Raw genomic sequence first — 7,834 nt, 5'->3', positions numbered from 1 at the left:
CTTTTCTTTCATCAGAAAAAAAGAAGTAATTCCTAAATTATATGGGTCTGGACTTATATGAGCTAGAAATGAAGGCAGCTGTCCAAAATACAATACAATACATACATATTGGTTCATATAGCGCTTTAACAACAGTTGAAGCTGGAACAAAGCGTAAACATGGAAAAAAGGGACATGCTGTCCCCTTGTGGAATAGAAGAAACATTGCCAGAGGCCATGGGCAGCGCTATATCGGCACCCATGCATGAAAAAAACAAATTTGGGGATGTCATATTTTCAATTCCGGAATAAATTTGTGAATGGCAGTGAATGTGTTAAAACGCTGAAAATATAGAATACATGTTAATATTCCAATTATTTAACATTTCTACTTCACAACAATGTTCATAGATCAAGATGGTCCTCTCAAATTACGCACCACTTAAAAATACATTTAAAATGAAAATAAATAAATAAATACAATTAAAACAATTAGACTTTTCAAACGGGTCAGTTCAAATAAATAATTGATATTGCTGGTATTTTTAAAATATCTGAATTATGTTCTTCCTCGTTGTCAATATGAAATGAAAAGTATTTCAGCATTTTTTTCGACGTATGACTGTCTTCTTATACTTCAGTATGTGAAGTTATTTTGAGCCCTCTGAACAGTGAATACTGACAATATACCTATTTTTTTAAATTATAAAATCAATACTAATAACTTGACTGTACTGTATTGGTTATGAATACGCCTCTTTCATTTTGAACTTGAAGCTTTAGTGAAAACAAAAATCAATCCTCCATCTCTGTCTCCCTTGGCAACAGGTTATCATCCATAGTTACAAGGAGCGGTTGCTAGGTGCGTTGCCGAGATACCAACCCCTCGCTTCGCCGCCGGCACAATGTAGGAGGCCGCGGGGTCTTCGCCAATGGTGTCATGAGATGCGGGAATGGGTTAAGGAATGACAAGATGCGGGACAGTGAGGCACTGGTGCGAAATGCCCGCTTGAGAGATCGCTCAGGAAGTATAATGCAGTAACCGAAGTGGACAATCTGCTGCGGTTGCATTTTATTGGGTATCACTTGTGTAAGACGGAACCCGTATCAAGTAAAAGTAATTTGGAGTTGGTCCTCAGCTCGTACTCTTCTTCGAGATCTTGAAGGGTGTCTATGAGAACATCAGGTTATTGAAGGCTCTGTTGTAAGAAGGGTGATCATTCTGTGTTTTAACCTTCTAATTTGGCTTCGAAGCCCCATACTTTCTTTTCTAAAATGGGAGCATAAAAATGTCCATACTGACATGATAGAATTTCCCTATTCTGGGACAAATAAAGATTTTCTGATTCTGATAGATGAGAGATTTGAGATGAATGGACTACTCTGGGGTCCAGATTTATTCACTGATTGAAATGTGTATGTTGCCTGGAAAAAAATGCTACAAATGTCCAACATTTTTTTTTCATGTTTTAAAACAATAACATAGGGACCGAATAATGATAACCAAATAGATGAATAAACCGAACTTAGTTTAACCTCATATTATGTTGAAAAAAAAATCACGTTGATTATGTTGATTATGTAATAAACAGTCAAATAATAGTCAACATCAGACACAACTGTTTCTGAGATGTTATAAACACACTTGAAAAGAATCAGTATATTTTAATAATAATAATAATAATAATAATACATTTTATTTCCTTGCCTTTCAAAACTCAACAACACTTTACAGTCACGGGATAATATTTATTTTTAATTTTTTTTCTGCGGGTGAGTAGCGGCAGCTATTTTGCGGCACCGTTCACTCAACCCAGAAGTAACACAAACTCACGCTACTAAATGTGAGTGTGTATATAGACAATACAATACAATACAATACAATAAAATACATCCTAATTTATATAGCGCAGCTGCAGCTGTAACAAAGCGCTTTACATAATAGTCAACACAAAGCAACATAATAAACAACAGGAACATACAACCATGGACAGTTGTGCAATCTTAACAACTTTTACCATGTACTCTGTATAGAAGACAAACACTTTATTACATGAAGCAGTTCAGATGAAAGAGGAGCGGATGAAAGCCTTCGTTTCTATCCCATTGGGATATTTTAGAGCAGTTTTGAAGGAAGGAGAAGGAAAGAATATCCAGTGCTTTAGTCAATACAAAAATGGAAACGGGTCAAAGTGACCCCTTAACACAGGGGTCGGGAACCCTTTCGACTAAGAGAGCCATAAAAGTATAATTATTATTAATATTTAGAAATGTTTTTCAGTGAGAGTCACACACATACACACACAGATGCACGCACATGCATGCATGCCACACACGCAAACATGCACGCGCGTGATTTCAACAAAATGTCAGAATGTATTATTTTTATAATAACTTTGTGATAATACTCACCATTAATATGAATGGTTTTCCGTTTCTCATGATGGGTAGAAATCCAGCCGAATGATCAGAATGAAAGTCAACTTGACGGGTCCAGAGGCGAAGTTACTGCTAGCTAGCCTACACACGTGTCATTAGCTTACACGCTTGCTTTCTGCTATCTCTCACAGAAGTATATTAATGTCAGTTCGCGCGGGGCATGTCAAAGTGCCACTGATATTCAACTGTTTCATTCGTGGGATTCTTTCATTGCAAATTAGAACAAAGGCTCTACACAAAGGTGAATCCTTCCGTCCATTCAACCTGAGGTGTACAATACTCGTCATTTTTTTTTTACTCCTCAGCCTTATTTAAAAGGGGGCATTCACCTGTTTCGACCTCAACGGCCATAGTTCAGTATCATCCAATCAAAATTGCCGCCCAAACAGGAAACGAACGGCGAAAAAACGAGAATATGTACGTATTTAGTTTTATCGGCGAGCCAGATGCAATCATCAAAAGAGCCGTATATGGCTCGCGAGCCATAGGTTCCCGACCCCTGCCTTAACATGATATGATGGTTAAGAGATGGATACTAGCAAACCATAATGAGTAATTTCATGATTAATCAATGAAACAATTACATACACTGTGTAACTTGTGATGTTAAAAGTCAACTTGTAATGATAACAACAGAGGCAGAAAACCTTACTTACGATATCAAAACCCATCCATCCGTCCAGAATTTAGACTGCTTTTAGAGTTCAAAGTGGACAATGCCTTTAACTCATTATCGTTCCATTATATTTTTACATCCAATATGATTCCAAAAGCTTGAACAGATGATTATAAAATTAATTTGAATTTAATAAAGAGGTGTGTCCCCAAACTTGTCATCTCTTTTTAACACATTTACAGCCTTCAGGGATTCCCACTGTTTCCGTACTTTTCGCCGCACCAACTTAGACAAGCTGCAACTTTTTTCCCCTCATCATTATTTTCTTAAGGCAGATCCAATTAGTCTGTTGATGACAGACACCCATGGGAGTCCTTCCTCATGAGCCATTCTGGTGGTGCTTTGTTGTTGTAGCGACGTAATGCAATTTCTCACCTCATCCCTAGGGGACAGTATGATAGTACTCAAAGCCTGTCCAAGAATGTTTCCCCGAAATACACACAAACACACGCCATCTCACTTCTATTGCAAGACTAGTTTCTATATTTTTTTTGTTGAGGAGGAGGGTGGCATTAAATTAACACAATGTCACCGGATGAGAGGCCGACCTCCAAAAGAAAAGCTCGTTTTGAATGGGCGTCCAGTTCCTTATCTTTCCTCTGCTTCTGACATCATCATTACTGTGGCGTTAATTCACTAGTGAATAAACACACACACACACACACACACACACACACACACACACACACACACACACACACACACACACACACACACACACACACACACACACACACACACACACACACACACACACAAAATCACCTCGTGTTGGCTGATTTGTTAGCATATTTCGCTGGTATTGTGTCATCTAGCAAGGGAATGAAACATGCCGGGGTTGGTTTGAGGTGAGCGCTTTCATGTGCCGAGCTTTATAAAAACGATGGCAAGCTTTCACATTAACTCTCTCCCGACATACAGACGTTTTGTCTTTGAAGAATCAACTTTTGTACTTGAAATTTCTCTCCTGCTTTTCTGTTTTGTCTTCGTCATCCCGTTTCCAAACAATACCACACTCCCATTACTTTCTTTTTTTTTTCCTTCGTGACAGTTTTCTATCTCAGAATCATTCGGCTTGGGGTATGATGCAATTATCACCTGCTGTACCGGACCAAGACTACAAAATGTGTAAACATTTCCAAACAATGAGGTCTATTTTAACTCATTCACTGCCAGATAATGTGCAAAAATGTATCTACTCCAGTGCCAGGGTTGTCCCACAGAATATTGAGTTTTAGGATTACATAAATATTCTATTCAGTGTACGAAACCTTAGACTCTCACAGTTTCATATGTCAAATATGTTTTTTTTTATACTTGCACGATGTACAGTTCTTTTTGAAACATTTTTGCACAGTTATACATTTCAGTCCTCCGACATTTCTATTATGCTCAGAATATGTACTTTGTTTTTATCTTTTCACCCCTGCCCCTACCTCCTTTCAAATTGCAGCTATGGATTGTAGATTTTCCCATTGTGGGACTATTAAAGGCTTTCTGATTCTGATATCATCAGAAAAAGAGTTAATTCCTAAGTTATATGGTTCTGGAGTTATCTGAGCTTGAAATGGGGGAGGCTGTACAAATTACAATACGATACATACATATTGGTTTATATAGCACTTTAACAACATCTGAAGCTGTAACAAAGCACTAACATGGACAAAAGACAAATACTGCCCCTTCGTCGAAGGGAAAAACATTGACAGAGGTCTGACCAGCGCTTTATCGGCACCTCCCACAAGAAAAACCAAAACCCGAATAAATTCGGAGTGGCGCTCCACGTCACACTTTTCAATTCCTGAATAAATTCCGGAATTAATTAATATGCCGCATATAGAAATCAGTTTTGATAATATATTTTTGGTTAACATGGTGGAGTTGTGATTAGCAGATCCGACTCACAGTCGAGGTCACTCGTTTGAATCTTGTTTCTGACTTTTCTATATGGGTTCTTGAGTTTGAAAACATAATTTTAAAAGGTAGATTTGTCATTGTTGTCATTGGACAACAATCGTCCTTCAGCCTTGGCGGTGTCTTTGGCAAAGGAGAAACCCCCTTGTCGGATGATGGGAATGACAGCCCTAATTGGATTCAAACCCTAATTGAAACGTAATAAAAATGCATCAGTAGACAGCGAACCGACAATTACCTCATGCAAATCTCTTGATGAATTGACACGTGGGGCGTAATTGAAAAAAAAAAAGCACTTATTTTTCCTTTCACTTTTCCTGGAATAAAGGCATTTCAAATCAGCCTTGATTGGATGCCACATATGCACGCCAAGGCGTTCAATGCAGAGGAAGCGCACAAAAGGCATTGTTGTTATTGCAGTTGTTGTTCATTTCTTCTTTTATTTGTGTGGCTTTAGTTTCCATCCTGGTTTCCTGAGCAAAGTTAATGCAGTGGCGATCCGAAAAAATCCCATGCAGCAAAGAAGAAAATATATTTCTTATACAAGCTAGTCTGATCACGGTGCTCAGGGAAAGTTATTGTCTATCACTGTAGTCATAGCAACAGGTTAATAAGATTTTTCATCTTCAATTTCACTTGGTGCGCAGGTTGCTTGGATACCGGCAGGCATTGTGCACCCTGCGGGCCAATACTCAAGCACCCTTTTGATGAAAATGAACTTTTTCTGCGGCAAGGTTGAAATGAGTTGTAAAGCAAGACGAGCACTTGGGCGGACCACAATCGGGGGAGGGATGACAACAAACTGGCGGAATCCGACGACCTCACGAGCGGTTGGCCCGTGTCGAGAGCCGCGCGGGCCAATCGGCGACGTCCTGTTTCCTCCACGCGGAAAAAGCCAAAGCGTTGCCTCCGAGTTGCATCAGCTCCATTAAAGTGAGGGCTCGCCGCAATGCCTCTTTACGAGAGCCACTCTCTCGGAGAAGAATTAGCCTGACTTCCCCGCAGTGACGGCCTTGCCTTTTTATGAACCACACTGGCAACGTATGCCAACTCCTGCCGGGGCAAACCGCTGTTAAATTGCCAGGAGATACGCTTTTGCGGATCCCTTTCTTGCTTGTAAGGTGATGTAATAGCACAGCTGGCTTGATTCAATCCTTCGAGAGACATGAAATCGGATATCGAGGACTGGCGTTGGTAAAACGAATGTTGGAGACTTTTAAATTGCTGTTGTTTTCTCCTATCTTTCTACGGTGAACGCTTATTCTGAGTGAAGAATGAACGGACTGGATCTATGCTCAAACAAAGAAAAAGAACACTCTGCCTTTCCTGATTGTGTTTGATCAGAATCAGAATCAGAATCATCTTTATTGCCAAGTATGTAGAACACACAAGGAATTTGTTTCCGGTAGACCACACTGCACTAGTATCATCATCAAAAAATTGCTAAGTGGCACTATACAGTTCCATTTGGGTTGCTGTTAAAAAGAGTTCAAAGAGTTAATGGCTTGGGGGAAGAAGCTGTTTAAACATCTGCTGGATTTGGTGCGCATGGATCGGTAGCGCCTGCCTGAGGGGAGTAGCTGGAAAAGGTGGTGGGCAGGGTGCGGAGGGTCCAGTAGGATTTTCCGCGCCCTAGTTTGGATTCTTGCTGTGTGGAAGTCCTCGAGAGTGAGGAGGAGAGTGAGAGCCAATGTTTTTTTTTTCCGCCGTCCTAACTGTCCGTTGAAGTCGGATTTTGTCCATTTTTGTGGCGGCCCCGAACCAAACGGTGATGGAAAATCACAGGATGGATTCATTGACAGCCGTGTAGAAATGTTGCAGCACCTCCTGTGGCTGCTTAAGTTTTGGAAATAAGTGATAGGTGGTGAACCTCTCCATCTTTGCGGTTATGGGAACCTATCTGCATTTATTATAAAAAAAAATCACCTCTATGTGCTGTTTTGGAGAGCAGGCAGTAGCCATGAATAAAAGCTATTGTATTTTGACCTCGTTACGGTCAAGTCAAGGTGCAGAAATGTATTATTATTATTATTATTATTATTATTATTATTATTATTATTATTTATTACTATTATTATCATCACTATTATCTTTATCATCATTTTTATTTTTATTTTTATTTTTATTTTTATTTTTATTTTTATTTTTATTGTGGCCTAGTAGTCGAGTGGTTAGCACGTCGGCCTCACAGTGCAGAGGTCATGAGTTCAAGACCAGGTCCGGCCTCCCTGTGTGGAGTTTGCATGTTCTCCACGGGCCCGCGTGGGTTTTCTCCGGGTCCTCCGGTTTCCTCCCACATTCCAAAAAACATGCATGGCAGGCTGATTGAACACTTTGTCCATAGGTGTGAGTGTGAGAATGACTGTTGTTTGTCTCTGCGTGCCCTGCGATTGGCTGGCAACCTATTCAGGGTGTCCCCCACCTAGTGCTCGAAGACGACTTGGATAGACTCTAGCACCCCCCGTGGCCCTAATGATGATGAAGCGGTCTAGAAAATGGATGGATGGATGGATGGTTGGATGGCTATCTTTGGTGCCCTTTTGTGGTAGCGTCACTGCAATATCCAGAGAAGATAAATGAAAATAAAACCCGCTAATCCAAGTTTGCATTGACTAGACAAAAATAAAAAATAAAGGGGGAGGGAAATCCTTGAGGAACCTCCACATCATGGAAGCCACCTCTTTCCCGCACGTCGGTGTGTGTGAGGTGTCTTTGATTTTCTTTTGTTCTTTTACTTTGCTTTTTACGTAACTTCTTGGGATGCTAACTGGGATTAAAATGCAGTCATAAAGAGTTTGAAATATATTAGAATCGAGTGAACTCTAA

This window comes from Hippocampus bargibanti, linkage group LG03, assembly GCF_051943395.1.
Source record: "Hippocampus bargibanti isolate YZ-2025 linkage group LG03, ASM5194339v1, whole genome shotgun sequence".
NCBI lineage: Eukaryota > Metazoa > Chordata > Actinopteri > Syngnathiformes > Syngnathidae > Hippocampus > Hippocampus bargibanti.
This window is presented reverse-complemented; position numbering follows the sequence as displayed.